Source organism: Pleurodeles waltl, chromosome 1_1, assembly GCF_031143425.1.
Source record: "Pleurodeles waltl isolate 20211129_DDA chromosome 1_1, aPleWal1.hap1.20221129, whole genome shotgun sequence".
NCBI lineage: Eukaryota > Metazoa > Chordata > Amphibia > Caudata > Salamandridae > Pleurodeles > Pleurodeles waltl.
In genome coordinates, this window is record NC_090436.1 from 492653056 (window position 1) to 492680638 (window position 27583).

Consider the following 27583-nt stretch of genomic DNA (forward strand, 5'->3'; position numbering starts at 1 on the left):
TAGTGGCATTTGATTTACAGGACCTGGGCAGAAATGGTGCACTCTACTAGGAACTTACCCGCAAATCAAATGTGCCAATCATGGAAAACCAATCATCAATATCCTTTAGACAAAGAGCACTTGCACTTTAGCACTGGTTAGCAGTGGTAAAGTGCCCAGAGTATCAAAACCAGCAAAACGAATTACAGCACAGGGTCCAAAAACAGGTGGTCAGAAGCAAAAAGTACAGGGAAACCATGCCAACAGCTGCCAGGTCCAACAGGTGGATTGAGATACATTTTGGTCATTGTATGCATCTTTTCCTGTTGAGTTGAAGTGTACCCAACTAGGCAAAATGACAGTCCTATTGTGGCAAAATAGTTATTGAGAGTACTCATCCTAAGGTTTGCTTCCCCAACCTCTTTGGAATCAGATCGAGGAACCCATTTCAATAATGAGGTCCTAAAGTTGTTTATGTGCAGCATTGAAGATGGATCACAGACTACATTGCAGTTACAGACCTGGAGCTTTGGGTCTTGTTGAACAAATGAATGGCACTCTGAAATCGAGGTTGGCAAAAGCATGTGCTTCAATGCCTCTGAAGTGGCCTGATGCTTTGCTTCCTGTGTTGATGAGTCTTTGGAGTGTACCTGATCTACAGATTGGATTGTCCCCACATTAAACCCTGATAGGGAGGGCGATTAGACCTCCAGTGATTCATGTGAATATAACTGATGACATGGTCCTAGACTATTGCAAGGGACTAGCTGTTGTGGTGTGTTCTCCATCTCATCAGGTTGGAGCAGTCACATCCTCCCCACCACATGAACAGTTCCATGACCTCAGTCCATGTGAATAGGTCTTGGTGAAGAAACACATCAGAGAGATGTGTCTGGAATTTTTTTGGTGTGAGCATTATCCGGTGATCCTGGTGACAACGACTGCTGACAAGTGTGGAGGTCTCCCTAATTGGACCCATGCTTCTCACTCTCGGAGGGTGGAGTGTCCCCTTGATAAACCAGTGCCTGTCCCAAAAGATCTAGTAGTGTGTGAAAGACAACTGGAACAGGTCAATCGAAATGTTGAGGACCAACCTGAGCTTGAAATAGCACTCGACCAAGCAGAAGGGGGTCTAGAGCAAATCACATTAGGCTCTGAAGCAGAACCAATCAAAGTTTGTCCTGAGGATCAGGAGCCAGACTCAGAATCAGACCCTGGTGAGGGAACGAGTGCTTCTGGAAGGCGAGTGGAATTTGGAGACCAATGGCCTATATGACAGGAGTGAGAAGAGCACACTATCTAAAGGCACACTATTTAAAGAGCATGTGCCATCAGCTATTGCTGAGAAAACAGAGAATTCTGATTTGAGTGAGGGCCCCAAGCTCTATCATAGGTTATTCTTGTGATTAAATCAGCCCAGATGGTAACTTGGCAATAGGCACAAACACAATATCTTTGTTTAACACCCACATTGTTCTGCAGTTTGTATATAATGCAAACTCATTCCGAAGGTATTGGAGTGCTTTACCTAAGCACCAATTACATAACAGAGGGAAATATTCATTTTTGTAGGCACTGAGGTACTGAGCAATTTGCCCAGAATCACAGAATGTTGAGTCAATGCTGAGATTCAAACCAAATTCCCCAGTTCCAAAGTCAGCAGCTCTGGCGGTTATGCCAGATCCTGTCCCCTAACATATTACGAGATACCCAGAGCAGTACTACTGGGAAATAATGCACCACACAATTACAGTTTCGTCATTGTCTTTGGGCATTAAACCTGATGATACTGGGCTTGGAGACACAAGACAGTGACCTAAAAGAGAATGGCAAAATGACATTTTTCTGCGTGCGCATTTGAATTGTGTTTATTAAAGGATTCGGTACCAATTGAAGTCCCATCTGGAAAATTATTTCTGCAACTTCAAATATAAAACAAAAACAATCTTGTCATTCCTTTTAGATAAAATACTTCAAAATGTATCTAACTGATCTTTGTACAAGTGATGGCTCAGGAATTATGTCGAGTGGTACATGATAGATAAGGAATCAGACACTTAGGCAGATTGTACCACAGTAAGTTAGATTGATTGTATTTCTTGTGCAAGGATGCCCAAGAATCAGATGTCAGTGCATCCTAGTGTGGTAGTTAAAGGTAGGTGAAAGCATGCATTTTTATGGAATTCTGCCAAATACGATAAAATATGGCAAAATTATGTTTTTGGAGCTGTGAGAGATGCCCTATTTTTGTTGCGGTCTCCCAATTTCTGCCTGTTGAAATGTGCAGGTTTTAGACCTCTGAGCACTTTACACTGCTAAAGAGTAATCACATGACTGTGACTCCCCTCTAAAATATGTGCTCTACACTAGAACTCCTTATACAGCCTATTTATTTACCCTGTACCTCCCTTGTAAATGGTGTCTTAAGTGCACCTATTGCATGGAATTGTAAATGTCATATATGGCCTGCAGTACATATACACTGCCACATCTCTGGCTATGCTGCAGTTTAAATGCACTACAGGGAAAAACACCTTTGCTGTGTAGGAACATCCACTTTTTATATATTCATGAGTCACCTGAAAGCTTGCCCTGTAACCCCCACAAGGCAGGATGCTAATATGTAAAAGCAAGGCACACTAGATATTGAATATAGAGTTCCCTCACATTGCAATAAAACTCCAGAGCTATTTCACTTTGTAGGCCTGGTCTATCATTTTCCTAATAGTCACAGGTCAGATAAAAAAAATATTTTGCATCTCTGTTTAGGAAAAGACTAGAGAAATGCTTCAAAGTAATCCCATGTTTAGTTTTTTAAATCTGACCAAACAGTGAGATCACATTTTTTATAACTTAAGCAAAAGAAACTTTGTACACATTGACTTTAAGTTTCTTCAGATAGAACATGCTTAAAACCAGTTTTGCCAATCATCACTCCATTAGGGCTGGAATACATATCCTTTGGCTCAAGCTGCAATGGCTTGCCCACCCAGGAATAGTTGATGGGTTTTAATTGCTGACCACTGATCAGGGCTTAGCTATCTGAGAGTGGGCAGGAACAGGGGCAGAGTAAAGGCCAGCTTTAACATCTCCTCTTTTGACTTGGAGATGCAAGGGAGGCTGGTTCCTTCTATTCATCCCCAGGACCATCCTAAACAGTTAATCATCAGCAACAGTAGAAGGAAACACCAGTTGTGACCCTGTCAAGAAGGTAAATGGGCAAGATGCTGAAGAGAGACCTGCCTGGTGCAGGAGGATCTCACCATCTTGAAATGGGGGCTTCTGGATCGCTTGATAGTAGGGCACACATGATGTCCTGCAAACGGAGATGGGGTAGTGTGGGAAAATTGTTAGGGTTGGGAGGTAAAATATGTCTAGTGACAAGTTTGTGCAGAGGTTAAGTCTGCCATCTCTGCGATCATCTCCTCAAATCATTTCAGGACCTGGGAAGACTCCATCTGTAGAAGGTCTTGCTGGAAGAGGAATCACGACTCCTGGCTCCTAATGAAAGAAAGGAACTCACAGAAGAACTCAAGGACTTCTGAATCTTGTTGGTACCTAAGGACTGTACCTTCTCTCAAAGCGTGAAGTGGTTGCTCTTCGATTTATGTACATAAGGGTTTATCAGGGACACAAAAAACAGATGGACTCCTGACCTCAAAAGGGCCCAGTTGACTAAAGAGGGCTAGACCCTATAGGTGACCTGGCTGGAGACAGACTCAGTGCCCATAAGCCTACCCTGAGGGGTTAGGGACTGTAGAACCAACCAAAATAAGCCTTGTCAGTAGTTGGAAACTAGGTATAATGGTAAAACCTTTGATGGGACAACACACTTGGTGCTCCATTGCTGTTAGCCTGAAATTCCACCCAAGTCCTATTCCACTGTATCCTGATGTTTTCCATTGTGCTTGAATTCTTTCTAGGGACTTTTGCCTTCAAATAAATGTGAACAGTTCCCCTTTTCTGGATTTTATTGTGTTGTGTTCTTCCCATTAAAGTTGTTGGTAGTGCTTGAACTTAACACACACTTCTCTGGGGTTTACCTGCTGTTTCTGCCATTGCTGCCAGGGGTTGGGCAGAGATTTTCTCAAAACTGTGTTTGTTCTAATTAGAGTGGGTATATTGAGTGGGAAGTGATACTCCTCTCCAAAATTAATAACCCCATCTCTGACATAAGCACAATATGGTTTGAGGGTACATCAAATCACTTTTGTCACAGGAGCACACCATTCACTTCAAAAAGTCTTCTGAGATATTGTCAGAAAATGACACGATGTTTTCTGAGCACATGAGCCTCCAACCTGCAAAATATGATGGAAAATCGATTAATGCAAAAGTTTGAGAAGTTTTGAAAAATTTTCATAACACAACATTCAGAAATTATGTGAATTTTGCTAGCCTAACAAAGATCTTATCCAAGCATTGTTGAGTGCATAGGTTCCAATACATAAGAAAGGTCATCTTGCTCCACATTCAATTACTGGCAAATAACTTTGTTTGATTCTGTGGGGAAACTTTTTGTAAGCTTTGTTTAAGCCTTGTAGAGCTACAGTAGATATTAGGTGGTTAATTGAACCACACAATATATTTTTCCTACAAAGGTTCAGCCATGTATAACACGTTGCTGCTGGAAAGTCTAACACAAAGGTATTTGGCAAGAAGAAGGCTGCGGATCTTTTTTAACTTTATCAATCTCAGTCCTGTCCTTGCTCACATAGACAAGCCCGCTGTGGTGTAATAGAGTTGATGTGGTACTAGCCCTCAAGTCTATGTTTGTCTTGTTGGACCTGAATGGGATTTATCTCTTTTATTCTACTTATTTCAGAAATTCTCCTCAATGTACAGTGTGGGTCAAAAAGATTCTCTCCAGAATCAGTGGATGAAAGAAATTGGGTTATTGGTTGGAGGGTTGGAAGTGCTACTCAAACAACAATCACAGTTCTTGTCAGCGTAAACCACAAAAAGTCACTAAATTAACCTTTGCCTAAACTTCTATTAGCTTGGGATAAGAGCAATCAGGCTTAACTTAAAGGAAATCTGTAAAGTATTTAGAAGCACACAAACAGTAATAAAGTGAAAACACAAACAAGTAAAACTCCACACCAGTTTAGAAAAATATAATGCATTTAATAAATAAAACAAAATCAAAACAAAATAAATCCTATAAGTAGACCCGGAGTTAGGCATTTTAAAAGTTTACAGTGAAAAATAGAGCCAACAAGAAATAGGGTCCTCATTTTTTGGGATTTAACATAGGACAGTGCAGCAACTCACCTTGCTGTGTATTGCATATGCCAAAGTCAAAGAGCAGGAATGCACCATATTTATGCAATGCAGTGCATTTCTGCCCTTTCCCCTTGTGCTGGCACCATTTAGGCAGCCTAGTGCCAATGCAGGCACCCTTCACCCATGGTGCACACCTTCCTGCACTCAAACAAGATAGGTGATTTCTGCAGCACGCACACAAAGAGGAAAAAATGAGAAAAAATACAAATATTTCTCCTCCTTACAGCTCACCTAGGGAGGTGTACGATTTTGGTGCATCCCCAGGTTTACATGGTTTTGTAAATCTGGGGAAAAATCAAAATCCATGGGTGTCATGAGGGAACACCCACTGCAAAGTCTGTGGAACACCTCCCCAGCATAGAGTAAGGCAACACAGCGATTTGTGCTGCCTTGCCTTACTCCATATCTATGAGGCCATTCAAGACCATGCAAAGATGCTTTGCGTGGCCTCATGGTTATGATTTTGAAGTCTGTTCTGCTGGAGAATCACAAAAAGCGATGCTGTGGCAGTGCACAAGTTTCATATACATGCCCCAAAGTGCAAACTGCAGGTATCAAGTCATGCAAGACTGTGACATAGTGACAAGTGAAAGCCGAGTATGAGTCGGATACAGTCACCAGGTTCACCCTGGTCAAGAGTTACCTTCGAACTTAGCAGAAATTCTGAATATTTCCTGGAGACGGTAGAGACCTCAGCAGGCCAGTCATCAGGCAGTAGCCAAGAGGATATCACCAAACACGGGAAGCTCATGCACAAAGCCTTCATGAAGCTGTCAACAATAGCAGGAAAAGCTCTGAGTGGGAAAAGCTGGATTTTCAGACTGAGGAGGTTGTTGACATCGATGGGGTGCTGGTCACTGTCGAGCCTGCTAAAGACTCCTATCTTCGACTTAAAAGTTTTTCTGGAGTATAAAATACCCTAGCAGGACATCCTCCTCGGGGACCTGAACTTCCACCTGGAGAAGAACAATGACACCAACACCGCCACCTTGCTCGACAACCTCGCCAACCTCGGACTCAAGCAACTGGTGAACACCCCCACTCACACCGCCGGCCACACGCTCGACCCCATCTTCTCTGCCAGCAACCACGTAGCCTTCAACTACTCCTCCGAGATACACTGGACCGACCACAGATGTGTACACTTCACCTTCAGACGCAAGACCCACCACCTTCGCACACAACTAATCTCCCGCAGACCCTGGAACAAAATCTCCACAGAACAGCTACTTTCCACTCTCAACCATAACCAACCAGCCATCACCCCCGACGCCAACAACGCAGCCATCTGCTTCACACAGTGGATCACCAACTGCGCCGACAACCTCGCCCCCCTCAGAAACCTCCCAAGACAGACCGACATCAGGAAACCTCCTTGGTTCACAGACGCCCTCAAGGAATCCAAGAAAACCTGCTGCACCCTCAAAAAACTTGGCGCAAAGAACACAACGCCGAGAACATGTCAGCCCTCAAGACCGCCACCCGCAAACACCACCAGCTGATCCGCTCCACCAAAAGGGCATCCTTCAAAGAGAGACTGGACAAAAACACCCACAACAGCAAAGAACTCTTCAACATCATCAAAGAGCTCTCCAATCCCAACGCCAGCTCCAACACCATCACACCCTCACAAGACCTCTGCAACTCCGTCGCCACTTTTTTCCATCGAAAGATCACCAACCTACACGACAGCGTCGGACCCCAGATCCCGCCGACCACCACTGAACTCACAGCCCCAACCATCACCCTCAACGCTTGGACCCCCATCAGCCCCAAAGAAACAAGAACCACCATGAACACCATCCACTCCAGCGCCCCATCGGACCCATGCCCCATCACATCTTCAACAAAGCCGACGCCATCATCGCCCCCTATCTCCAGAGCATCATCAACAGCTCACTTGCCACGGCCACCTTCCCCGAGAGTTGGAAACACGCAGAAGTCAACGCGCTCCTGAAGAAACCTACAGCGGACCCCAACGACCTGAAGAACTTCCGCCCCATCTCGCTCCTCCCCTTCCCAGCCAAGGTCATCGAGTAGGCCGTCAACAAGCAACTGACCAACTTCCTCGAAGACAACAACTTGCTCGACCCCTCCCAGTCTGGCTTTAGGGCCAACCACAACACAGAAACCGCCCTTATCGCAGTCACAGACGACATCAGAACCCTGATGGACAACGGAGAAACAACCGCCCTCATCCTCCTGGACCTCTTGGCCGCCTTCAACACCGTCTGCCACCGCACCCAAATAACCTGCCTCCGCTCCACTGGTATCCAAGGACAGGCCCTGAACTGGATCATCTTGTTCCTCTCGGACCGAACACAGAGAGTCTACCTCCCGCCCTTCTGCTCAGAACCCACCAAGATCATCTGCGGCGTCCCACAGGGCTCCTCACTCAGCCCCACTCGCCAACATCGCTCGCAAACACAACATCAACATCATCTCCTACGCCGACGACACCCAGCTGATACTCTCCCTCACCAAAGACCGAGCCACCGCCAAAGCAAACCTGCAGGATGGAATGAAAGACGTCGCACAATGGATGAAGCTCAGCCGCCTGAAACTGAACTCAGACAAAACGGAGGTCCTCATCCTCGGAAACTCCCCGTCCGCTTGGGACGACTCTTGGTGGCTCTGGGCACCGCACCTACCCCCTCAGACCACGCACGCAACCTCGGATTCATCCTGGACCCCCTTCTCACCATGACCAACCAAGTCAACGCCGTCTCCTCCTCTTGCTTCCACACCCTTCGAATGCTCCGGAAGATCTTCCGCTGGATCCCCGCCGATACTAGAAAGACTGTTACCCAAGCCCTCGTCACAAGCCGCCTGGTCTACAGGAACACCCTATACACAGGAACCACCGCAAAACTTCAGAAGCGTCTTCAGCGCATACAAAATGCCTCTGCACGCCTCATCCTCGATGTACCCCGCCACAACCACATATCCGCCCACCTGAAACACCTGCACTGGCTCCCCGTCAACAAAAGGATCACCTTCAGGCTCCTCACCCATGCTCACAAAGCCCTCCACAATAAGGGCCCCGAATACCTCAACAGTCGCCTTGCCTTTTACACTCCCACCCGTCAACTTCGCTCAACCAACCTCGCTCTCGCCGCCGTCCCTCGCATCCGCAGAACCACCGCCGGAGGTAATTCCTTCTCCTACCTGGCAGCCAAGACATGGAACTCCCTTCCTGTCCACCTCAGGACTACCCAGGACCACCTTGCCTTCAGGAAGCCCCTCAAGACCTGGCTCTTCGAGCAGCAGTAACCCTCCCAACCCCCCCTAGCGCCTTGAGACCCTCACGGATGAGTAGCGTGCTCTATAAATACCTTGATTGATTGATTGATTGATGGTATATGTCCCCCCTTCAAGTGGCATATGAGGTGTAAATGTCCTCTTCTGTATTTTATGAAATTAAGGGGCATATTTATACTCTGTTTGCTCCGAATTAGCGTCATTTATGTTTACTCTAATTCAGTGCAAAACTAACTCCATATTTATACTTTGGTACTAGACCCGTCTAGTGCCAAATTTATGGAGTTAAAGTAATTTTTTGGAAGTGGAGACCTACCTTGCCTTAATGAGATGCAAGGTAGGCGTTCCCGTGCAAAAAATGACTCTATATGGAGTTAGTTTTGCACTGAATTAGAGTAAAAAAAATTGACGCTAATTCAGTGCAAAGTATAAATATGCCCCTTAGTGTCAAAAAATGACGCTAATCTGGTTAGAGTAATTTATTTTGACTCTAACCTGCCTAACGTCATTTTTTTTTACACTAGCCTACCCTTTGCACCAGCTTGCACCAGCTTGCACCATTCCTTAAATATGGTGCCCAGCTGGTGCTAAAAAAATGGTGCAGGCCGGAACAAAACTTTTTGTTGCAAAACTGCCTTAACGCATTTTTGCAACAAAAAGTATAAATAAGGCCCTAAGGGCCATATGTACAAACACATTTTCCCATAGACACAGAGTGGGTAAAACTGCTTGCTACATCTGGCCCTAAATGTGTTCAACAATACTTGAGTGAGGACAGTGTAATGTTTGTGCGTTAGGAAAAACTCCTCTTTTAATTCATCTTGAATTTAAGATGATAGTTATATATAACTCTGCCAAAACCCCGACGTGCACCGCACAGGTTTATTCGCTACACAAATACTTGAGGCTTATCATGGCCATCATTTGCCTGTACTATTTGATTTCTCCCAAGGACTCATGACTACCAGCAGCTTGATCTATGTACCTTTCGTGTTTACATATAATGCTTTATATACATCTGAAGCCTAGACAAAGTCTTGAAGACGAAACACGTGTTGGCTGTTTTGCTGTATGGACTTTTTGTCACATTCGAACATCCTATTGTAACTTTGACCATTTATCACCATCTGGCTGTTCTGGACACATGGTCATTTTGTACAACACAGTCTTTTGATTGAGATTTCCACTTTCTACCTGCACTTATAATAAATATCTACACATCATCTTTCAAGAACGAACTTTCTGTTTATTCTTGAACATTATCAGGATCAGGATTCATGCTATTGGTGTGCCCTGGCCACTCTTCTTTCAATATATAGATATATGTATATATATATAAATATATATATATATTTTAGCTACTTGGCTTTGATCCGGGAATCTCTTGGTTCTTTCTTTTTAGCACGGAGTAAAGAACAGTTGGGTCTCAGGCGGTAGTGATTTGATCAAAGGATCATGGATCTAAAGATGAAGACTGTTTTGAAAATGGATGCTAAAAAAAAAGCTAAAGCAACACACGTCGTCAATTACACACGTATTGTGTATATATCATTCTTCCATCTTGAACTTACCCCCGAAAATATTTAGCTATTTCAAATGAAGATTTACTGAAAAAGTTTATGTTTAATATGTGGACAGTTATCTTTCTAATAGGAGACAACATTTTTGGTTGCTGAACGCTGTATGCAAATTAACTGAGGTCATATGCTCCTTCAGTGGTATATGTGTTCAGGATGCGGTGGAGGTTTTATATATTAATTCCAAACAGTTGTGAACATGAAGGCAATACATTCACACCAGGTTGTTTGTACAAGATAAGAACTCGAAGTCATTCATGAGACACCTATTTATGTCACTGTTAATTTTAGATATTTGAAAACTTTTGAAAGAGATGTGTTTGAGACTTTGCTTCGGTGATCTTTTTTGAATTTGTGTCAAAACGAATACATTTTGATTTATTTGATTTTGTTGGCCCATTAAGTAAATGTTCTTCACCTCTTCCTTTTCTGGTCTCTCTCAAAATCCTCTCGAGTTTTCTCTGGACTTGCTCTTATCCATTAGAGTGATTCCAGGCTCATTTACCAATCGCAGCACATTCATTTTCAGTCTTTAAAACACCACTCGCTATACTAATGTTGATTCTCTAGCAGATTCTTCTTCCTGTCGTGACCCAGTCTGAACTAGGTCTATCCCTATCTAAAATGGGAAGACTGTTTTGTCTCCTGTCACTCACAGACTAGGTTAAAGCAACATTTGATACAATAAACAGATCATGCCTTAACTACATCTACGTTTTACATCTGGATTGACAGGTTTGTTGTCTGTAAGAACTATTGTTTCCAATTGATTAAGATATAATAGAAAGGGCTTGGCTCCACACAGAGGAGAACTTCACTGTCATGTTACGTCATTGCTGTTAGGTGTATCATTCCTCCTCTTTAATGTCCTCTCATTACAACGCACGAGGGAATATTTTTCATCTCTATTGTACTCCTAATCGTTGCACATTTTATTCTTCGTTTTATAGATGCATTATATACTGAAAGCAATTGTGTTTGTTTTGCTTTTTCACTGCAGTCCATTGTAAATATTTTAGTCAGGACCCATAATGCACATCAGATATATTATATTTTGTCTATGCTTGTTAGAGGATGCAGTCACCATGCAGAACTGAGACACGTCACAGGCATGCCAGTCCCTGCTGCAACTTGGAACACTTGCACTAACTCACTCACTCTGGCACCAAATACACTTGATTCCCAAACCCCATCAATCCTACTTAGCTAAACTAAATAACGCAGATGTCTGTTGAACTAAGTCACAGCAGCACACAACGTGTCAAATGTTTGCTATATGTAAGGACCCGCGGAAATGTGAGGGGTAAAGGTGGACGAGAGGGAATAGATATTTGGCAGAAAGCTTCAGAAATGTGTCGCATTTCTACTAAACTTCTCCACCTTCACACATTGTTTTGATGGTGGGTTGTGGGAACATCCAGGTAACCCTATCAGAATCATATGTAGCATAGGTTGTAATGCGGTTGGAAAGTCATTTGAGAATCAGAGAATTGAAAGCCAGAGTGCTTTTGATGGATGTTGTCACTCCTTTAAAAAAGAGATTGTGTAGGCCTTTTGTGTGTGCTGAATAACTGCTTTGGAAGCAACCAGAAAATGTAATATCAAATGGTAAATGGGATGTTTAAGCCACGCAAAAAAGTAGGTAAGGTCTAAGATATACCTTTGTATCCAGGAGTATCATCATGTAATTTAAAATATATCCCATTACCAGAGGTAGAGGGAAAATACACATTCTACCACTTAATATGGGGCTATATTATGACCAGGTGTTACTGTCAAGGCCTATTAAAGTAACCATCTGCTGAAACCCTCATTTTAGTAAATGTATCCACCTAGAACTGAGCATAAATTGATAAATGTCTTGCTATAGTATTGTACAAATGCTTCAGATTGATCATGAACACATTCTCCTTCTAACTCTGCAGGCTGTTTGTTAGGAAATGCACCCACACTGACAGAAGCAAAGCGCCAAAATTTAAAAACAGTCGTCCTCCTCCTTTAATCTGCATCTTCTCATGGGGCCTCATTTACATGGATTGAAGCATCACTGCATTGCGGAAGCAATGCGTCAAAAAAGATGTCACATGAAAATTGTTTACAATGCCATAGATGTGTCATCTCTGCAATACGGCGCTCCATGGCATAGGGTTCCAGGATGCGCCAGAAATACTGACTCATCCGAGGGAAGGATGCCGCAAAGCATCCTCTTAAAAACTGGCTCATTGCTGTAATTTGTGACTGAAATATTGCAACTTCAGCAATGCATCAATAATCTGAGGCAATGCTTCATTATTAATTGACGCAAGTAGCCTAATGTTTTAGGAACAATGTAAAAGACTGTAAAATAGTGGAATATCACCATCTACACTTCTACATTGTTCCTGGATGTAAGTGGTAATGTATGAAGAAGGGCTATGTGTCACATTATTGTTGGCATAGCCTAGGTATGTGTATGCAGAGATCTGAGTATGTGTGACATAGTCCATGGCAAGGTATTGTAAGTGAATGTAAGCATATGTTGGATTGTGTAGTGACATTTGTGTTTCACCTACCTTATGTGTGCACTTACCTGTTGTCCTTTGGAGTATGCATTCCTGGACTTGGAGACCCATTCCTCCTTGGAGAAGTGACATTACTGGCCTGGACCCATCCCTCCTTGGAGAAGTGACACTCCTTGCCTGTCCCTTGAAAAAAGTACACAATGTCACATTGTCCTGCTGTGGTGGAGGAGGGAATCATAGGTGCCATGGTCCCAGGTTGGTCAAGGTGTCCTACAACATAGCTGGCATATGTTTAGACCTACTACAACCAGTGAGAAGGTGGATAACATACATCTTCTATGGTATATAGTGACATCAAACGGCCAGATTCTTCTTTAAAAGCCACTGCATCCATCCTTACACTTGGTTTTTGGTGGCAGAGGAATTTTACTGCTTTTCAGGCTATCCATGATGCATCTTGAAGATGCGTCAAACAGGGAACATGATGTAAGTATCACTGCGTCACTTGTAAATCACTTTTCCTGATGGAATGCCCACTCTGCACACAGAAATTCTTATGTGACTCAGCCCGATCCTGCGCAGGTTTTGTTTCTGTTGCAGGGCCAGGAAAAGTGACACATTTAGATAAATGCATCACTTTGTACATATGGAGCCAGCACTGCACCACTGCTGTGTAAAAAAAAGTGACACAACAGCGGCACAAGCTGCTTGTAAATAAGCTCCTAGGTATCCAGATGACTGTAGACAAAACTGTTATAAATCCAAGACCTTCTACCTAAAGTCTCTTATTAGTTGCACCAAGAGTTGCATGTAGCAACTCTTTGCTTTAATTAGAGAGGTGAACAAGCTCCCCCTTTAGTTTGTGAAGTTCTTTGATTAAAAATTTCAATGTGTTATATAATCCTTGCCACACCTTTCAGATTCACAAAATAACCTGAATTTTACTTCTAAATCCAAGGTACACTGGGTTTGCTTTGTAAATTCCGTTACTAAAGTTAATCCTTTGAATCATTTCACTGATCCAGTCCAGGGACATATGCTAAAGGCCTGGCATACTAGCTCTTGCTTCTTTGGACCAAATTAATGAATGTCTTTCTTGACCAAGGAGTGTTCCTAGACGGCCTCAAAATCATCTAAGCCACTCCGCCAAGTAAATGAGGAAATCATCAGCAGACGTTGGCATTCTTAATAACTTTTATAGTATCTCAGCTTTTCTTTCTCTACTAAAGTGACTATAGATGTTTTGCACCACAACATATGCAGCACATCTCTGCCACATATGTTTTTGAAGAGTTCCAGTATAGTTTCAGACAAGGCTGCAGCACTGAAACCTCCTCGATCCAGCTAGTTGATACACTTTGTATTCTAGATTCTGGCTGCTCATGTCTCCTTGTTCTTTTGGTCTTATCCACTGCATTCAAGACAATGAGTTATTCCACCATCACATTCATGGGAATTGATGGGGTAGCCCTCGCTTGGCTTGATTTTTACCTTTCCTAACAGTTACAGATGATTAAAAGTGACGATGTTTTTTTCAATTGCTTTGACACAAGGAGTCCTATCTGGTATCATTCCGCCCCCAGCTCTTTTTTATCTTTATACTGAAACCCTTTAAGTCACACTTAAGAAAATGGGGATGCATTAACATCGTGATTCTTGTTGTGTACGGAAAGAATTGGGGTGATCCGTCAAGCGGGGACAGAGACTAAGGGGGATGAAAATGTTGCATTTCCCATGTTTATTCCTATAGGACCTTTGAACAAGGCTCCAGCCCGAACCACTGGACGGAATTACACCAAAAGTGGAAAAAAGTTAGCTTTCAGTACGCAAATTAAGCTTTTACTTATTTAGTCTAAATCTAATTTAGTAGTTTGAGATACTAAAGTTAATCCAAATTCGTATATCTGTGGCCGCTATGACTTCACGAATAATAAAAGATTGTGCAGGGAAATGCACAGCTCTAATTGGCTGCCAACACTACAGACCAGGAAGTTTTGACAGTCATTTAAGGACTCAGCTTCAGCTGAGTCCCACTAAAAATGAAAAAAAAAAATGAAAAGGGAAGAGGGTAGAGACACCCTGACCCCTTAGTTCTGGTGGTGGGGCTCCTAGAGGGACCTCGCCAGAGCTAAAAAGCACTTTAAAAGAATATTTGCAGCAATTCCCGACAGATCTGTGAATCGATGAATTTTTTTTACGAAAAGACAAGAGCAGGCTCCAGTGCTACATTTCTTAAAAGCCCCCCCGTAAGGCCAGGTCCCAAGGGCATTGATTTATATATGTGGGGGGCGCACATGCCCCCCTCCTACAGCCCCAGGGACTGCCATGTCCCTGGGGCTTTGAAAAAATGAAATACAGGGGAGCTGCCTGGCCCCTGCTCAGCCCCAGGGACCACCACTTCCCGGGGCAAATTTAAAAACAAGTAGGAGGTTTCGGACCCCTGCAGTCCCAGGGATGACCACCTCCCCGGGTATTCATTACATTGTGTGCTGGTGGGGACGCAGCCCCTCTGCAGCCCTGGGTCCTGCACCTCCCTGGGGCATTAATTACACCATGTGCTAGGGGCCATGTGGCCCCCTCATAGCCCGGATACCGTGCCTCCGCAGGGCAAAAAATTACATTGTGTGCAGCAGGGGCATGCAACACCCTCCTGCAGCTCCAGAGACAGCCATCTCCCCAGGCATTAATTACATCATGTGCAGGGTGGAGTGTGATGCATACCCCCTGCAGCCCCAGGGACCTCCACCTCCCCTGGGCATTAATTACATTGTGTTCAGGGGGGCTGCAGTCATTCTGCAGCACTGTAGACTACCACCTCCCAGGGGCATTAATTACATTAGGTGTGTAGGGGGCCGTGAAGCCCCCACGCAGCCCCGGGGACCACTACCTCCCAGAGGCAGATTAAAAAAAAAACAGATCAGGGGTCTTTTTTTAGATCCCCTGAAGCCCCAGGGACCACCACCTCTCCAGGGTTATGTATGTTGGGGGAGGGCCTCTTGCCCCGCCCCCCAAGGAGCCAATGTTTGCCCTAGGGACCACCACCCCCCAGGGCCGGCTCCTGCTATGTTCCCCCTGTCAAACAGCTTTACCTTCATCAGATCGGAGTTTCCTCTGTCTGCCTGCTCACGGAGATGCAGACAGGCACACAGAGGAAAGTGCTCTCACAATGTAGCAGCTCCCTCTCTGTGACAGCAAAGCTGGCTCCCACAGGAAGTGGAGAGCCTGCTGGTCCTGTGGGAGCCTTTAGGCTTCCCCCAGTCCCCAACATTGAGAATGGATGTCCTGGGAGGCACCCAGGTCACATGACTGGGCCCTGGGGGATTCAGTCCCCGGGGCTGACATTGGCCCTGGGGATGGGGGCCACATGGCCACATCCCTCTAAAAAATACAAAATGAGTCTGGTCCCCAGGGAATGGGGTCCCTGGAGCCAAGATCAGCCTAGAGAGGGGGCCATGCAACACCCTCCCCAGAAAATACGTAGGGTTGGTATCAGAGGACGGGGGCCCCGGGGCCGAGATCGTCCTGGGGAAGGGGGCCATATTGTCCCCCATACCAGAAAAATAAGTGAATAATTAGGTTGCGCCCAGAGGATGGGGTTCCCGGGGTCAAGATGCACCTGGGGGTGGGTGCGGGCCACCTCCCCCAAAAAAACATATAGGTTGGACCCCAGGGAATGGGGACCCAAAGGACAAGATAGGCCTGGAAAGGGGGGCTGCGTGGCCCTTCCCTGCCCATAAAAACTAATTATGAGGCTGTGCCCTAGGGGATGGGATCCCCGTGGCCAAGATCAGCCTGGAGGGCCTCTTCCCCCCAAAAAAGATTTAGGTCCTCATTATGACGTCAGCGGTCTTTTCATAAGACCGCTGAAGCCATGGGTGCCAGAAGGCTGCCAGTGCTGTTGGTCTTCCGACCACCATATTACGAGTACTGAAGGAATTTCGCCACAATTTGGGCAGAAATCCTCCAGTAGTCGTGCTGACAGTTGGAGGTGAAGGGCCAGTTCCACCACCAGCCCCACCCCATCAAAAGGACTCTGCCAGCTGTATTACGACTTTCAATATGGTTTGGCGGTGTCCTGACGGTGGGGCGTTGCCTGCGGTAGAAGCACCTGTTTCTGTTCCCTGCCGGACAACCTCCTCGCCAGAGAAGGTAAGTCGAACGTCCGAAAGGGAAGTGGGGTGGGATGGTGGGGGGTGTTATGTGTGCGTGTGTGAGTGGGTGTTGTCTGCATGTGTGAAGGTAAGTGTGTATGCGTGTGTGCATGGGTATTTGAATGTGTGTTTGAATGCACTTGTGTATGGGTGTTTGAATGCGTGTATGACTGTTGAAGTGAGTGAGTGTTGGAATGTTTGTGTAAATGCTTAATGGAATGTTTGTGTGAATGCATGTGTGGATGCATGTGAGTGAATGTGTGTATGGATGCGTGTGAGTGAATGCGTTTATGGATGCGTGTGAGTGAATGCGTTTATGTAAGTGTTGTTGAATGAGTGTATGTGGGGTGTGTGTGAGTGTGTGTGTGCGTGTATATGGGGAGGAGAGTGGGGGTGCTGTTCTGGAAGGGGTTGGGGGTGCTGTTCTGGAAGGGGGTGGGATGCTGGTATGGAAAGGGGGATGGGGCGCTGTTCTGGAAGGGGGTGGGGGTGCTGGTATGGAAGGGGGGTGGGAGGTATTGAGATTGCAGGGGATGCTGGGGGAGTCGTCTGCTGGTGAAAGGAAAGAAATGTCCTGTCACCAGTAGCCTTTCCGCCAGGGTTTTCATTGCATGCTACTGCTGCGGAAACCCTGGCGGAAAGCAGAGTAGTGATGCTGCCGGCAGTCTTCAGTGGACCACCGGGTCAAAGATTCTGATCTCCAGCCCGGCTGTCCAACCGCTTTGGTGGTACAAGTGGGGATATCACTGGGTGGCAGAGGTCAACCTGCCACACTCATAATATGGTGGTCTTCACCTCTGGCCTGTCGGTCAACCTGGCCATGGCGGTCTTTGGACCGCCAGGGCCAAAATGAGGGCCTTAATGTTTAGGCTGTGTCCTGGGGAAAGGGATACCCAGAGCTATGATCGGCTTGTGGGGGGCTGTGGGGGGGGAGGGCACTGCTAATTACCCCAGATATTCACCATTTATAACAACTTTTATAATGTCATTAAAAATATAAATGAAACATTAGCAGTCAGTAATTCAATATAAAAACTGTACATGGTGGGGGTGTGAGTTATAGTTGCTTGAAAGAACTTTAACTATAGCTGCTGAATTTCTATGGTTTTGTACAAGTAAATTCAGAACCTAACCATAATGTCCCGTTAACCTTTGTTTTTTTCATTGCAAATATATATGTACAAAACCATAGAAATTCAGTAGTTATATTTAGAATTATTTCAAGTAACTATAACTCATGCTTTAAGGTATCTATAACCCGCACCCTTAACAGATCTATCTGTTAATCTATCTATCTGTCTATCTATCTATCTGTAAACGTATATACACACACATAGGTATACATATGCAGGTGTGTATAAACATATTTGTGTATATATGCTTTTATCATATAAATGTTTAACGTTTAACTTTCAGCTGAATCAGGGGAACAAGAAAGAAAGATAAAGAAATAGGCAAGTTCCTCATCATGGACTTCACTCTACTGTGGCAATAGGAAGCAAAAGTAGCAGCATTTTCGGCAGTATCTGACTTCTGTTCCACATAATGATGGAGGCATGTTGTATCAATTGGGGGCATAATAATCTCACTGTAAAGTCAGAGCATTTAGCACACTTCAGAGAGAGCTCCAAGTACTCTGAACAATATTTTTCTCTCTCAATTTTCCAAATAACTGAAAGATTAGGTCAGTATTTCCCTGCTGCATTATTTGCCATCTCCATAGCATACCTTCTGTTAAAAGTGGAAAGACAAATAATGTCAGCAGGGAATATAACCTTGGTGTGAGTGTTCTGAGCTGAACATAGGACAGCAGTCTCAGTAAAGTGCTTTAGCAGGGGCGCCAAGTCATGGACATGGGCGCCAGATGAGGTCTTCCCTCCTCAACAGCAGCAAATACTTTTTCAGAGAAAGGCTGCAGGCAGGCATGAGCTCCCAGCCTGCTGTGTGGCCAATCCTGATGCTGCTCAAAGCAGTGTACGGATTGTCTGGGAGCGCCCAGCCAGGGTGCTCCCGGGAAAACTGGGAGCTTGTGCAGGCTCTCTGCAGCCCAGCAACTATGTTGCTGGGCTGGAGAGAGCCCTGTGCGCATGTGTGTTTGGCTGGCTCATACAGCCCTTGTGCCTGCTGGAGCAAGTTGTCCCAAGGGTAATAAAGTCCACTATGCCAATCGGAAGGCTTTATTTTTTAACCCAAGCCTCCAGATCAACAAATATTTTTGAAACTTTATATCTCCAAAACTACTAAAAGGTTTTCCATCAAATCACAAAAATCACACTTTCTGGACCAATATCAACCTCCTTGCCAAATGTAGTGTAGATAGATAGATAGATAGATAGATAGATAGATAGATAGATAGATAGATAGATAGATAGATAGATAGATGAAGGTTTTGATTTGATGTTATTTTATGAAGAATAATATCAAGGCTCTTTATTTAACTTGCATAATTGCCATTTGAAACATGGCAATAAATGTGCACACATTATTGCACTTTGTGGTGTTTTAGTGAGCACTTGGGGAAGACATTAAGCAGGATGGATAGCAATTGGAAAATCTGCCCCCTCAGGCTTGATGTTTTATGGTAATGTCTTGCTCAATTTGCATCCTTATATATGGTTATGAGGATTGACACTGATGTATGATTATGATAAGTACTAGAATATTGATGTATTGATTTATCATCTAAGAATTTGATTTTAAATTTGAACAAGTCAATCATCGTTATGATTTAACAATGTTATGAAATGCAATATTCCAATATGGCGCCCACGTGAAGATTCTTATTAAATGTGTTGTTTAAATTTGCATTCTTATTTATTGTTATTTGAGGATTATTTATAGCTGAGCTCCTTACTCACCTTGTGTGATCACCATTGAAAACATATGTGCATACATTATATATTGTTTTAATATGAGCACCTGGAGAGATTATGAAGGAGGATGAGCTGCAATAGGAATTTTGCCCACTTGGGCATGATGTGTTAAGGTAATGTTTGCTCAGTTTGCACACTTATATGTGGTAATCATCAATTACGAAGATGTAATATTACTATCAGGAACAAAACTTGGATGTTTTACTGAATTATCATTGACTCCCTCTCAAACCTTTTAATTAGGTCAAACATCTTTGTTATGTAATAATGGATGAAATGTTACATTCCAATAGGATGCCTACATTATACCGGATTTGCCTTGTTTTGTTTAGTTTGTGTAGAAAATCACTGAGCAAGGCCATATTATGGCCGAAACACCTAGCGGTTTTGTGCTCTTCTCAAAAAATATTAATTTACTTGACCAGCATTTTGGAGTTGAAAAAAAAACACAAGACCAGTTTCCAGCTATTGCTTTTCATTTAGCCCCCGGGTGGGCCAGGTCCAGGGAGCATATATAATTAAAACAAAAGGGGATGGAGTGCATGCAGCCCCCTTGTCAAGGCCACTTTGAGCCCCAGGGACCACTACCTTCCAAGGGATTCAAATTAATAAAATCAAAGGAGCAGGTCCCATCGAAAGGCCCTTAAAGGCCGCATGGACTTCCACTTTCCCAGGGCTAGGCTTGTAAGTAAGAGGGGGACCACATGGACCCCCCTCCTCAGTCACAAATTGCCCTGGGGACCGCCATCTCCATGGGGCACCCAACTTGTAAAAAGGGGGCGTGTTGCCCCCGTACTGGGCCATATTCAGCCCCATGTACAAATTTGGGGGGGGGTCTTGCAGCCTCCCTTCTGGGCTGTTTTCAGCTCCAAGAACCACACAGACCAAAGGCTGGCTACATGCAAAATGAATGAGGGAGGCCATGCAGCCCCCCTCTTAGAGCCATTTATGGCCCTGGGAACCTCCACCCCCCCAGGGCCGGCTCCCTTTCTCCTGAGGTGTCCCCTCTCAGAAGATAGCAGTTTGCTTGACGGGAGCTTTGACAGTTCATGCCAAGCAAGAGCAAACTTTAAGTCTATTCACAGTGGGCGTGAGCAGGAAAACTGCTCCTGCTCACTGGAAGCGGACTTTTCATCTTTTTTCCTGCCAATTTGACAGCGAAGGGGTGGGAAAACAGATGAAAGAATTGCCGGCTCTTTCTGGTTTCAGGTAGCTGGCAGGGACCATAGGGACATTAAGGGGCAGATTTATGGGAAGTGGCGCTGCACCGAGTGCAGCACCACTTTCCCATCACTCTTTAGCACCCCCCTACTGCCACCATCTGGGCGTTGCATTTAAAAAACGGCGGACCATGGTGCAGGCTAAGGGCCAATTGAGTAATTTTTAATGACTCTATTGATGTACTCTGCAAGAGTAGTTCCAAACATAGGGGCCCATTCTAAAGAATGGAAGCCCCATTTTAATATCTGCTTTTGAGCAGGCATTAAAAGTGCCATAGTAAATAGTGCAAGAAAATCCCATAGATTTACTTGCACCATTTTACTGGGTCCCCTAACGGGGGATCGTCACCTTTGCGCACATTGTGCCTGGTGCAGCCATAATGTAGCGCAAAGGGTTACAGGGTGGCGCAATGCATGCATTGCACCACTCTAAATATGGTGCAGGGATTTTGGCCTCGTTGGGCCACATTAACATTTAAAAAAATTACGTTAATGTGGTGCAAGGTGGTGCTAGGGGCCTATAAATATGCCCCTAAGTCTCCCCCTGCGGTCCCCAGCAGAGGCGCTGTTTATGTAGAGGAATATAAGCACATTACCGCTAAACAAAGAACCACTTACTACATATAATTAAGAGGACGTGCCTTTGTTTGGTGATGATTCAACTGTTTGTAGTCTTGTTATGTTCTCTAAACGTGGATTTATGTTATTTCAGATTTCTGTATGAAGACGCTCAATGAAGAATCACATTGTTAATATTACAGACACACAAGTTCATTGGAGATATTACATCCTGGTCCTTTATGCATCTGTAGTGTGGATTATGTACTATACATTTACCCAACAAGGTAGCACTATTAATTAGCCGGTAGAAAGTACGTCAGTTGGGTAAACATTTTGCATAAAGCTGTGGCTTCTTTTTGGATAAAGAAGCAGGTCAGGATGCATTCTGGCACTGATGCTCCTTTCACAGAAATGTAACCTTAACGGGAAGCACTTACAAATGTAAACAAGTATAAATCATCCTGACTTCTTTCTCTTGGCCAAGGCAAAGCAAGTGTGTTTCCTCTGAAGTTCCACCTTGAAAAATCATCTGAAATCCTTGATGGAGGTAAATGCATTGTTGCTCTTTCTGAGTGCGATATCTTCTGTAGTGACTGTGATAAGTGGAATACACATGCACATATATGCATATATATATATATATATATATATATATATATATATATATATATATATATATATGTCAAAACAAATCCCTTTCAGGGTTAGAGTGACGCATAAATTATGCAAAAAAAATAGAGAACTCTGGGTAGTTCCCAAGTTTAGGTGGAGAACAGCTCTAGTAAGGAGCACTCTGCAACACCAGCGACACTCTAGATTTGCTCACCTCAAATGTCTGTTTATCTAGCAAAGTTTTTAAGTCTTTTTTTGCACATATATATATATATATATATATATATACTTCCATATATACATAGAGATATATACTTCCATATACATAGAGATATATACATACAGACACTCACACATACAAGCTTATAGATATACATATATACATATTCTATATGTGCTCATACACACAAACACACACACACACATATATATGTAATCATGTAGATGGCACTCCAGAAAGGATTTTAACTGATTTTAATGATATTTAATTTAGCAACACAAAATTATGCGTTTCAGCTTCACACTGTTGATCGCATACCCAAGAAGCCATTTTCTCTTGCTTTTTATATTGTCCTTTTATGCTTTCGTTCCTCATGCAGTGCATTATGCTATAAGTAGTTCCTTATCCAGAATTTAAAAAAATCACCAAAATACAATTAAAAGCAGCTTCCCTCCTGGGCTGTTTTCAGCTCCAAGAACCACGCAGACCAAAGGCTGGCTACATGCAAAATGAATGAGGGAGGCTATGCAGCCCCCCTCTTAGAGCCATTTATGGCCCTGGGAACCTCCACCCCCCCAGGGCCGGCTCCCTTTCTCCTGAGGTGTCCCCTCTCAGAAGATAGCAGTTTGCTTGACAGGAGCTTTGACAGTTCATGCCAATCAAGAGCAAACTTTAAGTCTATTCACAGTGGGCGTGAGCAGGAAAACTGCTCCTGCTCACTGGAAGCGGACTTTTCATCTTTTTTTCCTGCCAATTTGACAGCGAAGGGGTGGGAAAACAGATGAAAGAATTGCCGGCTCTCTCTGGTTGCAGGTAGCTGGCAGGGACCATAGGGACATTAAGGGGCAGATTTATGGGAAGTGGCGCTGCACCGAGTGCAGCACCACTTTCCCATCACTCTTTAGCACCCCCCTACTGCCACCATCTGGGCGTTGCATTTAAAAAACGGCGGACCATGGTGCAGGCTAGGGGCCAATTGAGTAATTTTTAATGACTCTATTGATGTACTCTGCAAGAGTAGTTCCAAACATAGGGGCCCATTCTAAAGAATGGAAGCCCCATTTTAATATCTGCTTTTGAGCAGGCATTAAAAGTGCCATAGTAAATAGTGCAAGAAAATCCCATAGATTTACTTGCACCATTTTACTGGGTCCCCTAACGGGGGATCGTCACCTTTGCGCACATTGTGCCTGGTGCAGCCATAATGTAGCGCAAAGGGTTACAGGGTGGCGCAATGCATGCATTGCACCACTCTAAATATGGTGGTTTTCTTTGTGATAGATTTACAATGGTAATATCTAATTCTTTTTGGGATTCTGTTTCCCATATCACAATTTGATTCTTTTTCCTTGTTCTACATTTTTGTTCTACCTTGTCTCATTTTTCTGCTTGTTTTGTACCTGTTTTGCACACCTGACCACTTGCATGTTTGAGTTTAGATCCAAGGATAGAAGGCGTATTTTGTGGAACAAAGGGGTTTTCATTTTTCATGGTGATATATTTAGTATATTTTAGGTTCTTTTCAATGCTTCCTGTACTGATTTCTGAATGTCGATTAACTCAGTAAAGTGGCCTTGCACAGAAGGAACTGACATAGACAGAGACCGCCCCAGAGTAAATACATGGGAATGATAGCCACAAGTACAAAATAAAGGTGACATACAAGTAAATGAATTTCAGTGTTATTTTATGTTAACTATACTATCCACAACATGTTATTCCAATCACTCTCTTGTAGCAAAGCTGGATATCTCAAATACTGTTACAGTTGTTACATTATACTGTTCAAAACACTGATCTACCTTTGCATCTGTCCATGCGTCTGAAGATGGTAATTGCTGGATAAACTTCAGTATCTTGTTTTTTATACAAATTAGGCTAGGATTTTGAATGAATAGAGATGCCCTTCAATAATCAGGAATGCCCTTCAATAATCAGGAAACCACTGTGGAACACCATACAATCAAATACAGTTTAGTGCAAAAATCTGTGTTAAATCTTTTGAAGCTGGCCTCCCAGGCAAGGGCATGAAGCTACCTGTCTTGTTCAAATGGTCCAGAACTACTGGGATTAATATGCACCCTTCACTTCTGGGTAAATCTACAATAAAACCCATTTAAACTGTATGCTTAGGTCCAGGCAGAATGCAAGATTCTCAATAAACCTATTGATTTACAATGGTGATTCCTAATCTGTGAAAAGATTAGACATGCATGTAGATAAATCTTAATATCAGCAAATAGACCTGGGTACCAAAGCTATCTCTTTACTGCTGCTGAAGTCTTAGGGGCATGACTTAAAGTTTTATGGATGGAGTACAGTCTTTCGTGTGGTGGAGGATATTATGCATGCCATGCTGATGTATTTGGTATCTGCCAAATTTAAAGATCACAGCTGGCGAAGAGGTGATTTCTGTATCTTGAAAGAATCCCTCCTCTGGCCAGTTCCTGTCAAGGTGCAAAAAGGTTTGGTTGACATTCATATTCAGTTTTGATGGATATTTACCAATTTATGAAAAACAAACTCTCAAAATGAATACTTATGGTCCCCCACCTCTCCCTGACTACTGGGGTCATTATTTGTTTTTTTCCTATCCCTCACTGGCAGGTTTTATCTAGCAGCAATGGAAAGAAAAGAGGATATCACATTGTTCAAACTAAATAGGGTGGGTGGTGTAATTCTCCTCCTCTGAGGGATTCTACTGCATCGGACAAACAAGGGCTCTGCAAATGGAAGACGAACACCCTGCCCATCTCTTAATGAGGTAGGATGACTGAGGGTTTGGTGTGCAGTGTACTCTGTCATGTTTGTGATGGAGTACCCTATCAATCAGACACTAAGGGCCTGATTACAACTTTGGAGGAGGTATTAATCCGTCCCAAAAGTGACGGTAAAGTGACGGATTTACCACCAGCCGTATTACGAGTCCATTATATCCTATGGAACTCGTAATATGGCTGGTGGTATATCCGTCACATTTGGGAGGGATTAACACCTCCTCCAAAGTTGTAATCAAGCCCTAAATCTGGCCTTTAGCTATTCCAAGATGTATGTTCCACTTCGAATCATGAAGCCAGTTCATAGCGTACCATATTTAAAAGAACAGAGCAATAGTATATACTTTCTTCCATGAAACAACAATTAATCTCTCTTATATTTGTCTGTATCATAGGTCCCCAATCTTTTCTGTACTGAGAGCTATTTCTGAGTGGTGAAAATCATTGTGAGCTACTGAAGGCTAACCAGCTTGTGTGTTTTTATCAGACACCCCTAAGCCCAGCTTCATTGACTAAGTCTAATGGCCATAGAGCCAGATACGAAGGTTTGAACAAAAAACTTTGGCTAGGGGCACTATGACAGGGTTTTTATCTGTGTTAGTGAGAGTGTGGTCTTTGTGGATGTTTGAAAATGTGGGCATATGAATGGGATATATGTGTATGGGTGACTGGTAGAAAATGAGTCTCTAGCTGGCAGAGGTATGCACCCTGTCCAGGTAAGGACCACAATCCTAGCCAGGCTTAGTCACATCACAACCTAAATTATCTTGTGCTCACCCCCTGTAGCTTAGCACAGAGCAGAAAGGCTTCATTCAATAAACAATGCATAAAGTATTTGTGCTATAACTCATACAGTAACACAGTGAAAACACCACAAAAAGTACTCCACACCAATTTACGAAAATAGATAATATTTATCTGAATAAAAATAAGACCAAAAGAACAAAAATCCAATATGCAGAAGTCAAGATATCATTTTTAAAAGGTATGAATGAGTTGTAAGCCTTAAGAATCAGAGGTTGTATCCTTTTAACACACAGTACCTGGGGTGCATCAAAAATAACAATGCAGAGTGGCCACAGGGGAGGAGATATGTTGAAAAGTAAAGTGATGCGTTGATTTTTCCAGTGCAGCAAAGGCAATGCGTTGTTTCTTTCCACAATGCAAGGCGGTGCGTTAGCTTCCAGGAGCACAGCCTTGGTTCCTCATGACGATGCAAGAATATTTCGATGCACAGGGAAGATGCGTGGAAAACCCAGAAAGTGTTGAGCAGAGGCAACAGGCACTTCATCAATCCGGCAGGTGATGCACTGATTTTTCACCCAAAGAGCAGGCGCCGCATCAATCCGGCAGACATTGTGTCAACTTTTGCAGACATTTTGTCAATTTTTATACCCACTGTATTTTCTCTTCTTTGGTGAAGGCTTTGATAGCCCTAAGATCTCAGAACAGAAGGCAAGCACAATCCAAGCCCTTGGAGAGCACTTGAAGAGGAAGGCAAAGTCCTTCCAACAGAGCCAGGGGTCAGCCAGCAGCAGAGCAACAAGTAGGCCAGCAGTCCTTCCAACATAGCAGTCCAGATGAGTAATTTGGCCAGCCAAGCAGTCCCTCTGACAGAGTCCAGTTGTGGGTCCAGAATTGTCTGATTTGGTGGGGGTCACAGACCCAGTATATATACACCCAAAACTGCCTTTGAAATGGAAGAAGCTTCAAAGAGTGATTTTGAAGTGCACAAGTTCCCTTTACAATCTAGCCCTGTCTGCCAGAAGCCATGTGGGGGCTTATCAGTCCTTTGTTTGAGGCCAAGCCTCTGACCTTTGAAGTTTAAGAGAGATACCCTGTACCCTTCCTGCCCAGGGAAACTCATTTGTATGCAGATGAATGCAGATGCAGCTGAGTGTCTTGTGCTTATAGCTGTCCGGGTGGAATGCACAAGGGTAGCTGTGGATTGGAGAAAGGCTGTAAGGCACAGATGGCTGTAAGTGCATAGAAATGCCTACTTTCTAAAAGTGACATCTCTGAAATAGTAATGTAGAATCCAACTTCACCAATAAGTAGGATTTCCTACTACCATTCCAGCTATACCACATATGACAACTATATTCCTCTCTGTTACCACTTAAAACATATAAGGGTATCTCTAATGCTGTCCTGGGGAGCAGGCTTCACAGTAGTAAAGATTACTGGGAGTTTTTCACTAACAGGACATGTAAACATGCCCGGCCTTTTACTTACAGAGCACCCTGCCCTATGGGTTATCTAAGGCCTACCTAAGGGATCACTTAAATGGAAGAAAAGTAGAATTTAAGGCTTATCAAGTAGTTTTAAATTCCATGTCAAAGTAGCAGTGAAACTGCACACACAGGCACAGCAATGGCAGACCTGTGATGTGATTAAGGGGCTACTTATGTGGGTGGCACAATCAGTGGTGCAGGCCCACTAGTAGCATTTAATTTACAGGCCCTGGAAACATCTAGTGCACTTTACTAGGCACTTATAGGTAAAATAAATATGCAAATTGGGTATGAGCCAATGTTAACAAGTTTTAGGGCTACTGCACATGCA